This window comes from Pseudoliparis swirei, chromosome 21 (assembly GCF_029220125.1).
Source record: "Pseudoliparis swirei isolate HS2019 ecotype Mariana Trench chromosome 21, NWPU_hadal_v1, whole genome shotgun sequence".
Lineage (NCBI taxonomy): Eukaryota > Metazoa > Chordata > Actinopteri > Perciformes > Liparidae > Pseudoliparis > Pseudoliparis swirei.
Window position 1 is genome coordinate 10,407,954 of NC_079408.1, and position 16,878 is coordinate 10,424,831.

A 16,878-nucleotide genomic window follows, 5' to 3' on the forward strand; every position below is an offset into this window, starting at 1 on the left:
GACCATACAAAGAACAGTTACTTTTGAAACCGATGACCGCCTGGCTTTTGTTTGCTTGCTTTCAGATGACTCTTCCTCCTGTTTTCTTGAGTACTTCCCCTGACCGTGAGCTTTGCACAATCACACCAGCAGATGCGACAATTCGTCATGCATAAGAAACCCCACTCCGGCAGCCATCTGTCTCCTTGTGTCTGTTAGCATGCACTAGCAGTTTGTTTGGGAACCCATTACCCATATACAAGTTTAATGGCATGCAAAATATGCTGAACCAGTCTCCTGACCGCCGGGCCTCATCCAAAACCTCAATACCGACCTACATGACCCAAGTAAAAGAAACCAGAAATATATCGACTGTCACCAGATGTAGTTTCTGAGGCCGGGGAAAAGGTTTGCCATTTAGTGCCCCGATATACTGTTGCCTCCACTGGATGGCTAGAATTAATTATTATTCCCAGCTAAAGAATGAAATGACTCCACGACCCAATCCCAAGATTACCTAACGAAAATAGGTTTTTAAAAAAAAGGTCAGAACTGTTATCAAATTCAGGAGCCATTTCACCAAGTAAACTGAAGATATGGAAACCAGTGTGTGCTGATGACGACACCTCAACGCAGAGGAACATCATCAATATTGGACCAGTCGGCAAAACCCTGCATTATGTTTATAGACAGCTTCTTCATACATTTTCTAAAATTCTTTCTTTGTAGAACAACGATTTGTTTAATAAAAGATACGATTGTGGTTATAGTAAATAAGTCATTGTTATTCTAGTTAAGGTTTGGCAGCTACTACGTTTGGGCACGGTTAGAGTTGGGCTATTATAACACTGTAATTAATAGTGCATCATCAATTAAACTCCACCTTGCTACATAGAGGGACAACTCGTTCCTGGAGTTGCACTGAACTGTCATTGACAGAAATCCTTTCATCTGCACACTCTTCTAGATGGACATTAATTCTCTGATACTGAGATCAGTTCGACAGAGGTGGGGATGACTCTGCTCTTGCTGCGCTAATGGCTTCAAAGATCTTGGTTTCCATTAGTGTGCAACTCCCCTTCCAGTTGAGCATAGAGCATTGGTATCTACTGCACACTGTGATTGTATCTGAATTCTTCCACCCTCCCCACACCTTATTCCTCCTTGCCTAGCAGTTCCCTGTTAAGATGACTACATTTGACATTTTTGGGGATAGTCTGAAGTTAGAAGTGGGATTTGGGGGGGCTCTAGGGGAGCCTTCGGGGTGTAGCGTAAAGGTTATGCACATACTGCAGAACATCACACTTTTAATATCAATTTTCTCCTATGCAGCCATTCATACAATGTTCAGAATGATCACCTTTCCCCCTCACACGGTGGCCCTGCAGTTCAGTTCCGTCACATGCGCTTATTGCAGGTGACCTGATGAGAACAGGGCCCTTATCTCTCGCTGTGCCCAAGAAGAATTGAACCCGTTTTCTCACCCCACCTTGTAACATTAAAGCAGTCCAGTGCAATAAGCTATGATCAGCCACGAGCAGGGAATATCACAGTGAAGGCTTTCAGTGATAGAAGATGCCCATCATTCAGAGCTCTGACTCTCTTCAGGGCTACGTGTTTTAAGATGACTACACATGTGATTTAGTGGGCAGATAGCCTCGGGACTGAAAGGTCGCTGCTGCAGAGACCTCTGGTGTCGAGTATATGCCAACGTGTGTAGGTTAAGGTTATCTTACGGATGGTGTGGAACTGGATTTAACGGAGGAGTTCTCACTGAAAAGGCCATGTGTGGGCTTGGGATTCTAACGGGGGCATCCTCAGAGATGTTTCTGACTAGTTTTTTCTTCTTCTGTGATAATTAGTCGCCTTTTCCTTTGAGCATACTCATTTGACGCATATTCCCTGAAAGCATTATCTCACAGAGCATCAAATTCAGATGACATGTTTTCCTTCAACTCTCATCCCACCCCTTCGTCTTCGATTCAATTACTTTTTAGTTTCAGCAGAGACTCGTTCTATACTCTATTGCTCTCTGGTGCGGTTTGCTACCCCGCAGATTTATGCCGAAGCTGAAGGATGGCTGTCCAATTTTCTGCATGGATAGCAATGCTGGTGGCATTGTGTGCGTTTTAAAAGCTCTTGTCAGATGTGCGTTAAGGACGTATGGACCACACAGTCATGTAATTATTCCAGACAGGGGCCATTTCTGTCACATCCTGCCATTAGCGTGTGTGTGTGTGTGTGTGTGTGTGTGTTGTGTGCCCCTCACCATTTATTAATTTCAGAGATAACACAAAATGTGGCCACCTGAATGGCCACTTAGTTCCTCCTTGTAAATGGGGAATGAATACTAAATTGTAAATTAGTCAAACCAGTTCCATTTGTTGTTTAACATAATTTTGTGCAAGATAATTGATGATGGAAATTGGTTTTCTGAGATTCGAGAAAAGGGCAACTGTATTTTGAATCTATTGCTTGTTTACCTTTTGACATATTTGGCACGTTCATAACAAAAGATGAGACTGTGATGTATGGTAGGGTGAACAATATAACACTTGAATCTTTTAAGGTGTTTTCACTCTTGGCCTATATACTGTCACTGCTGTGCTATTCCGAGCTTTTCACCTAAGACCTGTATTTCCACATTAAACATTTAGCCTCAATAGTCAAAGTTATCTTCTCACAATCTGTCTGGACTAAAGATTATAGACAACCCACATCTGCCACATGCCAGTGAGCTGCTCCCCAACATGGGGCCACGCAGCCCATTACTGTGCTGATGCAGTTCTAGTTATGTCTTTCTTTGTAGTCACAGGGAAAGTTTGACATGCACCCAGCTGACCGCCCCCCCCCCCCCCCCCTCACAGGGGTCCTGCGATATCTCGGTTGTCTCCTTCCAGGCCTGAATGGGCACATTGTGCTGCGGCTCTGCAGACCACTCGGTCCTCCACACACACCTGTCAAGCCATGTCCTTGGCGCCTTGGGTGCTGAGACACTCCAGAGCCCCCCTGCTACACACATGCTTATTGAACCCTTGCACACCCATACAAATACACACATACACACACACACACACACACTACAGGGCTCCAGACTGCGACCAAATGGTCGCATTATGCGCCTAAAATTAGACACAGTGCGAGTAAAATTTTCATCAACTCGCGCATGCGCGACCAGTAAATTAGCAGATTTCTTTTTTTTGTTATTAAATATTTTTGTTGCTTACAAACTTGTTCTACACTTCAGCCCACTACAGTTAGCGATAATGCCTGAATGACTGGTTTGCTAACCGACATTAACTCCAGAAGAAGAAGAAAGGAGACGAAAACCGAAGAAGAAGGCAGGCCTGTGTGTGTGTGGGGGGGGGGCTAATGTGTGAAAAGAGGCGCACCGCAGCGGAGACACAACGAGGGCGAGGGCCGCAGAGTGAGAGGTCCACGAGGGGATCCTCACCACCGAGCGGCGTCCCCGTCCCCCGAGTTGAATCTCTGGGTCGACTCAGCCGACTCTCACATGTCTGAGCCCCTATAGACTGATGCTCACGGTAAACACATTGGATCGGGAGCGCGCGAGGATTTTGATAAAGTTAGCGGAAGGATTTAAGTGACAACATCCGGTTTTGCAAAGTTAGCGGAAAGAACCACGTGAAACAACATCCGTTTATCAAAATAAGATGTCGACAAATCATACACGAACATATAAAAGTAAACAATGAACTGATGTATCTTTATAGATCATTTCTGAGATTTAGCTTAAATTATGCTAACATTAAAACATTTTTACTGGACCAAGGAAGAGTTTATAAAAATTAGTCAGTCTTTTGTATGTTAAGAAAAGTCCTGTAAATAGATTTCCCAAGAGTTCCAGGAAATGAATAATGCAGATGTGTTCCATACATATCTGAAATCTCCTACAATAGCAATCAAACAATTTTAATGTATCAATTAGGACATTTTTCAAAGTAAAAGTCCTAAATGTTTAAAGAAATCGGTAATTTCTTTAATGTTTGAGTTGCTTTATATATGTATTTCCTCAGTCCTAGGCAATAATGCTACACAATAAATAGAATGCTTCAATCGACTCGGTGATCGGTATTATCGGTGATCGGCAGATACTGATTTCAGTGATCGTGATCGCACCAAAACCTGATCGGTGTATCTCTAATCATAACATCATCAAACCCTAGATGGTATTGAAAAGAGAACGTGCTGCATAGTAATATTTATTTTGATCCGCTTCCTAAAAGAAACTGCTTTCTATGAATGCATTCAATCAATGGGTGGGGTGGTGAGAGGTGCTCACCGTGCACGCATCACGGCAGAACTTCGATGTCGGGCGCATCGCTCTGTCACGAGCCGAGAATTGTTGACGGGGTAGACGAAAATTACAGAGTGGCGGGTGGAGATTTTAACCTGTTATAATGGTAGGGGAAACACTGGAGTTGATAAGCGTGTCTTCTTGTCTGATCAATACACAACTGAGGTGCGTGAATGGACAGATCGGCCAGCTGCTGATCACTCACTCAACAGCTCGACCTGCACGAACAGACGGGTATACAGAGGCAAATTTTCTTGGGAGCAATCAAGACCCATTTTGACCCAGGAAAAACCCTGTGTGCGCCCCTAAATGTTCTGCTTGCGCCCCTAAAATTTTAAGTTAGGGGCCACTGTGCTCCTAGTAAAAAAAGTTAGTCTGGAGCCCTGCACTAACAACCTAAAAGCAGTCCTATATGAACACATAAACACATGTGTGAAGAAACATACATGAATACACACACACACACACACACATAGACTTGTCTTTATTGGAAACACACCTCTCTCCCGTTGCCTATGCCAAGGTTATATTCAGTGTGCTGGTCGGCTTCACAATTCAGAAAGGGTCCAACCATATTTGTCAGGGTGGGGTGGGGGTCGGGGGGGCAAGGGAAGGTTGATTCTAGAGCACACGCTTGCACATGGAAACAGGATTCAGATGTAAACTACCGATAACTTGATCTGCCGCTTCAATCAGTGGCAGGTTTTGAGTTGAGAGGGCAATGGTTGTGGGACATAGTGCCATTTGCTTCCACAGATGAAATATGTTTAGATTTCTGCTCAAATGATTGAATTTATTATTTTCTTTTATAAGCGACTTATCATTTCAGAGCTGATTTTGGGCATTCTTCAAGAAATAATTGCTCCAAACTATCTTTAGAGACTATTTAATCTGAATAGTTGGTACTTCTATGGTTGTAAAAAGAATATCTTAAGATGTTTAACCATTGGTCGGACAAAACAAAATTATTGTTTTACTTTTCATGGACCAATCAACCCATTATTTGAAGCAACATTGGCACATTATTCACTTCGGGAAGTCCGAAATCATTTTCGATTACTGTTCTCAAAGAAAATGATGAAACAATAATATTCTGTTGCATTTTGTTGTTTGTTCAAAACAACACGATGTTATTGGCATTTTACCCTATTTTCCACATTTTATAGAGGGTCGTAGAACAATGGTAGCCTTCAGGTAACAAGCGCGTACGGCTCTCACTAGAGCCAGTGTAGTCTACTCAAGATACATGGCGGGGCAACACAGTGGACTCCGTGAATAGGACCAGCATTATGTGTTTGATCAAAAGGTTTTGAGAACAACAACAACACACAAATGTTGTTTCAGGTGATCTTATTTATGTTATATTCAATGTATACTAATAGATTCCCTCAAAAGCTAAACACTGGCCCTTTTACATTTAGCTTCAGTTAGTGACATTAAAGCCCTCTCGTCTTACGTATGATCCATTGAAGGTAATCGTCATTTTTTGACGTCTCTCAGCGATCATCTCGAGTCCATCCTCAGCGTCTCTCTGAGCTTGTCTCCATGGCTTTGGCCGGTAACCCTCCACAGAACAAATGTGCCGCGATGTTACCATCACAGAAAAATGCTAAATGGCTTCATTGCAAATGCACACAACGTGCACCCTCGTGAAGGACCTATGATGTCAAGACCCACTAGTGTCACCCATACAATTTCCCCCTCTATTGACTTTTATGTTCTGCTGCAAGGTTGGTCATCGTGCTGGGAATATGTATGTATTCCAAATAAAGACATGCGTGATTATCATAATGATATCCCCCTGCGAACGTAAACAGCTCCCTGACCCCCACAGAGGGGGTGCACGAATGTATGGCATTTTGACAGTTTGTTTTTGACAATACATTTCATGCATATAGTATTGGTTGCCATAGACATAAAGCGGTTAAAGAATATACTCAGAGCAGGGATTTCCAGGTGAGATCATGTGATAACCCAAATCTTTTTTGGGCTTAAGAAGCAATCTTGGAGCCCGAGGATTCCAAAAACATGATATTTACATAAATATTCAAACACACAAGCTTGCACACACCAATGAATACAAATTTAAAACTGAGGTGCTATTCACCGCTCCAGCTGAATGCATTATGCTGGAGGCTGTACGTTCATCACCTCTATCTTGTGTATGGTTCTGCAGACTCAGACAAATGGACGTAGAATACACACGCGCACAGAACATAGTAAACTACATCCCTTTCCAAGGAAGGCCAATTAGGGCCCGTCTATGAGGAGGTCTTCGGGGTAAGGGCCGTTGTATATCCCTCATCCACTCTTCTCATTGGCATGCCAACACAGGGTGTGGGAGGGAAATGAGGACTGGGGGAACACATGAAGATGATGATGAAGATGTAGGGAAGAAATATGAGGAAAATAGGCACAAGAAAGAATCCACAACACGGGAGAAGTACGGCCTGAGAAAACAAGGAGCTGGAGAACTAGTGAGACTTAAGAATAATAAAGCAGACATGTAAGTATACATTATATCCCTGCAGTTGCCAGCAACCTCAGTCAATTGTTATCTGCTCCTCTGCATTTAATGTGACCCTTGGGGGTCGGGATGCTGCCCATGCATTATAAATGCTGCCCATGGACTTTGCTTGGTAAGCGGTCCCTCCACTCCAAATGAGCAGACCCTGACTATGATGACTTAACTGATCATAGCAGTGTGATACAATGTGTTACATTACATGAACCGAGGGCTTGTTTGTATTTCACACTCTGACCCAGTGATTCGTTATTCTCCTTTAACTTTTTAGAGGAGAACCTTAAACTATATGCTGATTCTTCCCCACAGTGTGTGAAGTATAATAGTCAATTTCGTGAAAGTCATGGTATTTTATACGAGTACATGTCCATTCTACCTGAGGGGGCAACCAGATCTTTATGAAGCCTGGTTATTTCAGCAGCTCATGTGAAAGTGTGTATAATCTATGAAATAGCTGGAGTTGAATAGGCACTAACGGTGCTTATTTCTATTCCACACACAGAGTATATAGGCTACTCAAGAGTCACTCTGCTTGTAAAAGATTCCGCCGTTTCAATACATTGCTGTTCATTAACCATATTTCCTTTGCCTTTGGCCTCGGCATGCACAGGCAGGCTTGTCGGTTTCAGTGTTACAACCACCGGGTCATTTCAGTTTGAGCCCTGCTCCGCCGATTAGAGCTTTTGTTGTGAGCAGCCATGACTACTGTAACACGGGCGTTTGGGTCAGCGATGGGCACAATAGCTGAGTTACTCTCGCTGACTTCCTGGCTATTGCCTCTCCCTCTCTTTCTCAGCACATTTTCCACTTGACTGATAAAATAAGCCAATCTTTGATGAGCTTTCGGCAGGCCACAGTGCTGCGCCTCAGTAAATGCTTTTATAGAGACACACCACAGGCTGTCGACTTGGATCGGTCATACAGCGGCTGCATGCATCCACTGCTTCCTCATGTTCTTTTGTCTCGAGATGGAAATGATACGCTGGTTCTAGAGCCGCTAATGTTTTTCAGCTCTGTCCTACAACTGCAGGAGGCACGCGTTACGCCTTGAGGGTTGTCAGTCCTGCCCCGTTTCTCTCATGGTCAAATTCATTCCCCTGTAATTTCCGTCATGATCACCTTGAAACAGCGTGAAGATGATGCTCTTATTTAGCCATGCAGTTTCACTTCCTTTCTGTTACCGTTAACCTTCCTTTTAATGTGAATAGCAGTGTTTCATGTAAATGAATAAGAGGGAGCACTTTCTCTTTCTCATGGTCCCTCTTGTTCGTCAGTAGTGCTTTGTCTCCCTGAGGCTTGTGCTGCTTTTTTGTTTGTTTTTTATCTCCTTTTTACCTCTGAGTAGTTGGAACAAAATTCAGAATATTTTGTATGCTTTTTTTTTTTAGGTGTGTAAACTGTTACAGATTAAACACATTGTACACACATTCACATTTTTTATATAGTTTAATTCAGCAGGGGCCAACATCTGATGAATTTAAATAGTTCCTCATCAACAGAGACTTTGTCCGACTGGGGGATCAACACATGTATTGGTTGCTTTGAAGGGAATGCTCGTCAGCTGCTCCAATGTGGCAAATGCATGCACACAAAATGCAATATTCAGATCATTATAAAACCATGGAAGCTTCCCTTCCCACCCAATTTCAGTTTCTTGGGATGAACCCTTCAAAAGATGATGAAACTCAACATCCGTGATGGAAGAAAAGTGGGCGTGGTCACAAGAATGGTCCTGTTCAAATGAGTCAACAATGAATCACTCTGGAGCTGTAAAATCAAATGTGCATGTAAGTTCCTGGCAGGGAAAACAGGCTAGTGAGCCTGTGTTTCATCACTTTGTTTTGTGGAAAATGCGTTCACCACGAGTACTGGAAGACAGAGAACCAAATAGTGATGTTATTTGATGGAAAGAGAGCCAAAGGCACCCCGATTGCTGAGAACAATTGTTTTTGTGTTTGTTAATTCCATAAATTCGCTCCGTGCACTCCCCGCTTGGATTTGTGCATTTCTGCAATGGGGAATCATTCACCTGCAGATATCGAGTGATCCCGGCTGGCTCACTTGGCAGTCTAACAAAACTCTGTCCCATCACTTTGTGTTCTATGTAATACTGACTGGGGGCATATCCACTGCAGTCAGTGAAAAGTAAATAACATCATGTGAAACCAAAGTTGGGTGGTTTTAAATATTTACATAAAACCGCAGAAATGAGAAGCTGAACGTTATCTTAAGCAGCTTCGGATCAGAGGTGTCAACAGTTACATTGGGGACTGTCTGTCCAGGATCAGCTGTACATATAATCCCACATTTGAAAGTCACGATGAGATTTCTTAGCAATTCCAAATACGCCTCTTGCATGGTCTTCTAATCTATAGAACAGAAAGCCAGTTCCCTTTTTAGTTTGACATTTCCCCAAGTGTCCGGATACACAACTCATTATTATATTATCTGATTGTATTCAAGTTCAAACAAGAGTTGGTGATCCTACTCGCTGCACTCAGATCTTATTTATATACTCGTATGTATACCATAATTACAAGCCTCGAGTTCAATTTGTGATTGTAATTGTTGAGGTTGTTAAAATTGACAGTTGTACCGTGTACATTTGCTTATTTCGGGGATTGAAAAGCGTGAGCGCTACACAACACAGTATCAGGCATTTATTTAAAAACATTATCATATTTTCTTTGATGTTGTTATATATATTCCTTTATTGTATCATTAAATAGTCTCTCAGACAGTTATCTTACTGTAAAACATGTCAAACTATACCTAATTGCAATATTACTCAAAAAGAATCCTATTAGATATATTTCCCAAATAGTTCTGCATTAATTTTAATTTCAAGTCACAAAGAAGAAGTAGAGTTAGTCATGTGCATTGGAGAGATGTAAATTCATCCATACGTAGAGAGAGGAGAGGAGAGAGGAGCTTCGTGTATCCTAAAACATCCCCCAGCAGGTGAACCTGATTCCGCCCTAAGACTATCAAAGAGGAAAGTCTTCAGTCTACTCTTAAATCAGGTGACTGTGTCGGCCTCCCAGGCTGAAGGTGGAAGCTGGTTCCATAGAAGAGGAGCTTGATAACTGAAGGCTCGAGCTCCTATCTGACTTTTTAGGACTCTAGGAACCACGAGTAGTCCCAGTGAACGCAGCTCTCTAGTGGGGCACTACAAGCACCGTACAATATGATGGTGCATCACCAATTAAGGCTTTGTAGGTTATGAGAATAATTTAAAAACTGTGCCTGATTTAGTGTGGAACCTGAAATGCCAATCGTCTGATCCAGTCCCTAATGGGATGTCATGGTCAGTGGTCAATTAATGCCAGCTATACGCTGTTGTTGCAGTGTTAACTCATCACATTCCTGAGTAACTGTCCAGTTATGCTTTTATAAACCAGCAACCAGGCTTTTATAAGCAGTTATCTCAGACCGTGTCATGTTGGGTCATCCGTGCCTCGTACTTCAACAGAACTGCACATTTACTAGAAATACAGTACAGATATCAGATCGCCTGAGTACCTGCAACTGCCTGGTGTAAAGTTCTCTCGTCCAAAACCCCTTTTTAATATGCGTTGGAAGATTCACCGCTCATCTACTGCCAGAACTTAAACACAGACGATTATAATAGAGCACATTTGAATTGGCCCCTGACTGTCTCTGCTCAGTGAGGGAGGTCAGCAAATATGGGTTTCGTAAAAAGGTAATTAACGTGAAAATATAGATTTGTTCAATTGCTGTAATTACTGTATATTGGGTCTGGATAAAAAAAGGATCTGGTGAAAGCAGCTGTTGACGGCCAACTACAGTCCATTAAAATATCCAGAGTATACATTTTCTGTAAACCGTCTCTACTTTGGTGCAGCAGTTTTTTGTTCGAATTGCTCCAATAGGATGTGATAGTGTTCCTTTGCAAACACTCCCAGGCCGGCTAAATGACTGGCAGATGCTCTCTTGACCAAACTGGTTCCAGCAGTTCAATCTGAATCAACCTATAGGCATCTGCTCCCGGCGCCAAAGTCTCAAATTTGATCAAACATAATGAGCAGCAGATTTGATGTCGCACAGCCCCAGCACTTGTGTGGATGCCAAAATCCGTCGGCCATTGTGCCCAGATGATATTTGGAAGTTTGGCAATATTACTGCAATTTTTTTCCCCATCTCTTGTAGCATCTCTGCACAAAAAAAAAAAAAAAAGCGGAACCATTTTACTGAAGGAAAAATCTGGGACATACATTCATAGTATTAAACCGGATGACTGCTTCAAAAACTGGGCATTTTTTAACTTTAGTTTGGGGTTGTTTTCATTATTATTGACAAAGATGGTCATTTTATAGCATGCCAATGCTTTTGAAAGATATAAGTACCATGTGACCTGACCAACCCCCCCCCAAACAAATAAAATAATATGATTGTAATGGATTAATTTTTTGGTTCATGACCCAAACCCTCTATATAGAAACCTCAATTACAAGAGTTCGGTACTCATCACTAGTTTTTATTGCAGGTGAGAACATGTGAAGAGTTTTCATTACAATAATAGAATAAAAGGTGACATTTTATGTTATCATTGAAGGTGAAGAAGAAATGTGCCTTTTTAATTCAACTGAATACAATTATAATTTTTCTCTGTGAAACCGTTCATGTAGCTCATTAATTCATCCAGAATTAAACTTAACCACTTCACCTGTGCACACTGCTACCGGAGCAGCAACGGTTTATTTTTAACATGATGAGTGAGGAAGAAGAAGTGTGTGAGGAAAGTGTATGAGTGACGACGCCAAGGCTGAAAGAGAGAAAGTGGCACTTGCAGAAGACGGATTGATTCAAAGGCTAAGAGACAAAATGTGTGCGAGGGACAACGAGGCGGTGCAAAAGGTGACTGGGGGAGGCGGTCATCAAAATGCTAATGTTGTACGGGATATTTACTGCAGAGTGTTAATGCAGTTTAAAACAGGCTCTTTGTCCTGAAGCCCATCACCAAGCCCCTGTTGGGCCCTAATAAATCAGCCATTAAAAGCTGATGTGACCTGAATAGCACTTCATGGAGCTGCAGTCCGGCTCCATCACCACTGTGGTAACCAGACAACAGCTGGAACATTTATGAAGATGCCACTTAATAATCGTCGACCCAGAAGAAACCAAAATATAGTGTGTGTGATGTGCCGGAGCCAAACTAATACTTCTGGCATTGCTAAATTTGTTTTATTTGTTTAATTTTACATTTTTTAAATGTAATCTGTCAATAAATGTGACTTGGAATCATGTTGCCAGACTGCTGGACTGTTTGATTATTTCCCCTGTTGCGTATTTCGAATAAGTGTTGCCATGGTTCACTAATTTAAGACTATCGTGCTCCCTCTCCTAACCTTTCCTCTCTCTCTCTCGTTTCCTTCCAGGACCGAACATGGTTTTACTATCCGGAATGTGATACACAGGATTTGTGAGGAGAACACTCTAGCATCGCACTCCGTCTCACACCGAGGTATTGTACAGTTGTGACTGCATCCGACCGCGCTGGAAATGTGTCATGAATACGCAACAGATCTTAGATTAAGTACACAACACAGCGCAGTAATGAAGAGCATTCATGTGGGCCAATCGGGCTTGTTTCTTTGTGTGCAATAGGATGTTTATGAAAATGATTCATGATGGGTACTCATCTTCATATGCAAATCTGTGGGACATCATTGGAAAGCCTTTAATTTCTGCCGCCAGCGACGAGGGCTTTTTGGTCGGTAACCATACGTATCTACCGAGCGTGTTTGGATTTCATTCCCTGATGCAAATGATGTTTTCAGTGTAATAATCATGCAAAGGCACAGCTGGCTTCCATCCTTCTCCTCTCTTGCTGCTTGTATGCCCCGCCCCCTCCATCCCATAATCTCCAAAACCTGATCGCAAAGAGCTTTTGCTCCTCTCCGTTTGCCATTGTTGTCTTCTCCAACCCTGTGTTTACTCCCGGCTTCTTTTACTTATGTATTTTCCTTCTCCTTGCTCGCTTGTCATACCAGTTAAAGCCCTCCCATATACACACACACACACACACACACACACACACACACACACACACACACACACACACACACAGGTGCACCACTTCCCTCAACCCTCTCCATACTGAATGGAGTAACTAGCCTGGACTCCTCCTGTGGTGAGCTTGGATTGAATTCAATTAGGGAGATTGTTTGCCCTCCAGAGTGTACTGGTGGGCTCTGTAGATGATAGGTTTGCCTGCTGCTGCCCCCCCCCCCCCCTCTCTCCTCCTCTCACTCACACACACCTACACACACAAACGTACTCTGCTACATCCATCGAACCAGTTTCCCCTTCAACTAACTCAATGCTGTCTCCTTTCCTTTTTCCCTAACAGCTTCCTTGCGGCAGTGCAGAAATTTGTCTGTAAAAAACTGTTTTCCTGGCTGCTTGAGCTCCTGTTGACGGTAGTCGAGGACATTGTACTCAATAAGATCAAGGCATAAAAACGTGCACTGGGAGAATGTGTCGTAGCATATGGCAGACGATAATATTCTCCGTATGATTGGATGGGAGATTTCAGAGGAGAATGATTTGAGAACTACATTTAAACTTAAATAAATGCTATATGGACCTGTACTTGTAAAGCGCTTTTCTAGTCTTCCGACCACTCAAAGCGCTTTAACACTACATGACATCATTCACCCATTCATACACTGATGGGAGGGGCTACGGTTCTACCTGCATAACTACCATTCACACACACTCACACAGTAGGCACAGCTACGGGAGCAATTTGGGGTTGAGTGTTTTGCCCAAGGACACATCGACATGGACGAGCTGAGCCGGGGATCAAACCGCCGATCCTCGGATTGAAGGACGACCCTGATCACTACTGAGCCACAGCCGCCTCAATCCCAGCAACTGCACACACATTCCAGGATAATCACATTTTTAAAATGAATTTTCCAGTTTGCTCGACCATATCCTTCACAAACTTAAGGACACTAAAGACTGCTGACATAGGAGCGATGCATTCAATTGCGCAAGTTGCAAGGTGAAAATAGAATTATGCTGCCGTTTGAGTAACACTGAGAGCAGCGGGCGATAGTTGCACGTGGCTCAGGCCCTGGCTTCTTAGATATGGAGCGTAACTCTGGTCGAGACTTCATGGCGTTGGACTCTTCTGTGTAGAAATACTTTTTGGCGAGTTGTCTTGCAACCCGCTGCTTTCCACCAGAAGGCATGCTGTGTGCCGGTGTCCTGGTGCTGCCTCGGAACCAGATCCTGTATTGGTGCTGAAAGATGTCAACGGAATTCAACGTTTGGGATTCCTCTGATGATAAATGTCCTAATGCACCTCAACATGAAATAACAACCTTCATTTGAGGAACCTTCTTTTTCCTCATTTGCGGTTACTTCGGATTAAGACTAATCTACTCTAAGAAGATGTTTTTTTAGGCTCAGTAAGGCAACAATCCTAGAGTTACACGCACAATAGTGTGGATCACAAGGCTAGGCATAAAGATATTTCTAGAATTACGATGTGATGATATTATTTTGGCGTAGTCTTGTTTGCAGAACTTCTCTTCAGCCTTGTTGGCGAGAGTGCACCTCATGCAATGCTTTGCATACCCAACATGGTTGCCCATAGCATCATCCATTCAAGTTAGGTTGACCATAATGGCCTCCTTTGGTTCTGTTATCTTAAACACCGCAGTTCGTGTGATCCTGCCCGGACTTCTCGAAATGATGCAAAGCGGGTCATTTGAATGGAAAGAGTGAAATCCTTTTGGCCAAAGTCAGCAGTGTCTTGAATTTGAATCTCCTCCAGAGGTAGTTGACTTTGCAGGTCTTTGTTTCCTGTGTCCTGTTCCTCCGGCAACGATGGTCAGCACCAAAGCAGCCTGGCCCAAGGATATTGGCCAGAGCATCGAAACCCTCTAAATGAGCACATTATTTAAAAGGCACACCTTGCTTGATGTAGCTAGCGCATGGCTGATACCAATACATGTGTTGACCCTCTGGGCAAATTGCTGTTGTCTTGACAACTGCTAGAAATATATTTGCTCCAACATGTTTGTCATTTCTTCCCAATGGGCCGTTCACGTGAGAACGCTGCTGCAGCTGCATCACAATGTCTTAGTCCTCTCTAGAAAACATGGACTTGTAAACTGGAGTTGGACGATGAGGATGGAAATATTGTGTTTCAGTGGCAAATTGGCAAAATTATCGGCGTATTGTTCATTTTAAGACAACTGCACGTCACAATCGGACATTAAATTCCTTTTGTTTGAACTTCTGTTCTGAACTTAAGGCGACCATCGCCTCAATTAATCACTGTTGTTCAGTTGGAGATGTATACATGTGTGTGTGTTTGTGTGCGTGCGCGTGCTCATGCTTGATGTATGTGTGCATGTCAGCTGGCCTGTGTGTACGTAGATTAAATGTGCATGAATGTGGGCTTGGTGTGGTGCATGGCCACTCCACCTCTTCACGACAACATTCATGTCTTCAGTCCTTCAACGCTCGCATGAACTACGATAAGATCAAAGACTGCGGTTTCTGCATGCATCCACGCATTTTAAAATCAAATTGTGTTCCTCTCAAAGGATTTGTCATGTACAATGCTAAGAGGGTTTTCACTCATTCACAAAACTAGAACAAATTAATTGTTCAGATACAGTTAATTTAAAAGTGATAAACAGACAATGTGTGGTTTTAAGAGAGTTGCTTCTCTGGTTGCACGGAAAATTAAAGTGGAGCAAATTATACACTGAAACAAGCCAGATCATTATCATATAGCAAGACGGCACTGGTGAAAATTACAAATGACCTCTTAATGGCAGCAGATAAAGGCCTCCTCTCTGTCCTGGTCTTGTTAGACCTTAGTGCTGCATTCATTAAACACCATGACTGATGACCTGTTACAGAGAGAGAGCACAGTTACTTGCCATTTACGGGCACTACACACATTTTTGGTTTATCGCCATATTATCAGTCTCAATTTGTGTTAGAATGTACAACGATAACCGATCGACACCAACGTTAATCTTCACAATCACCTGGGCCAGGGAAGGTTTTTATTTTTTTTATTTTTTACACACTTTATTATTATTTCCAGGAAAAACACATTCAAAACTATCATTGTTATGATGACACTATATAATATTTATTATCGATAAAACCAGAGGAGAAAAAACAAGCATGTCTTAAAGACATAAAAAAAAAGACATAAAACATGGATGACCTAAACTTCTGATGTTAAACTCAGACAAAACCAAGTATTTTAATCGGCCCTGAGATCCTCTGATGATCAATTATCTGGTGATGTGGATTCTTTACATGTCTTGCCCTGGCATCCAACACCACTTTGAAGAATCTTGGTTCTTTGATCCCACGACTGATAAATAACTCCACGCAAATTCAAACATCTACGTAATATTTAAAATCAATTCTTTTCAAAATCTCAAAATCAAAAAAAAAAATCAAGTCGAGAAAAAAATTGAACTTGCTTACAACTCTGGCTGAATTACTGCAAGCATGCTCTCATAGCACTCTATTAAATCTCTAATATGCTGATTTTGTGTGCCAGTCGTGCCAGAATGCAAATGCTCGAAAAGATCACAGAAACCACTCCTGCCTGCTGCTGGCACTCCTCTTTGCTGCACTAAAATTTCACTCTTAACCTACAAAAAATTCTACATTGATTTGCATACCCATTAACTGATAACGCATATCTGATCACATAAGCTAATACCACTGAGAGTGCAGACTTACTACTTGTGTCTTAAATGTCTTCACCAAGTTGAAATGTTGAAGTTATTAGGTGTAGGGTGGTTTAAAGAGCAATAAAGAATTTCTTATATCCAGCAGTCTTTATGGAACCAGAGGAGGGCAGACTTTCCTCAAGAGGCAGAAGACAGACCTTAAGAGTAGAGTTGACCTTAAGCCTTCCCCTTGATAGAATCCTGAACTTATAGCTAGAAGGGCTGCTGCTATAAGCTTATAGCTATTTTTGCCCCCTTGCTCTTTTTTCCTTAGGGTATGATGAATTTTTCTCTAATCATCTTTCCTTTTT

At 42.4% G+C, this 16,878-nt stretch overlaps 1 protein-coding gene across 5 annotated transcripts in view; it reads left to right on the top strand.

Annotated features, from left to right (window-relative positions):
* LOC130211677 (adhesion G protein-coupled receptor L3-like) overlaps positions 1 to 16,878 on the top strand; it is a 198,328-nt gene that overhangs the window by 11,685 nt on the left and 169,765 nt on the right. For all 5 annotated transcript variants that reach the window (XM_056442598.1, XM_056442600.1, XM_056442601.1 and 2 more), the window contains exon 2: positions 12,221 to 12,306. The gene's annotated coding sequence lies outside the window, so the exon portion shown is untranslated. The remainder of the gene's footprint in view (positions 1 to 12,220; positions 12,307 to 16,878) is intronic.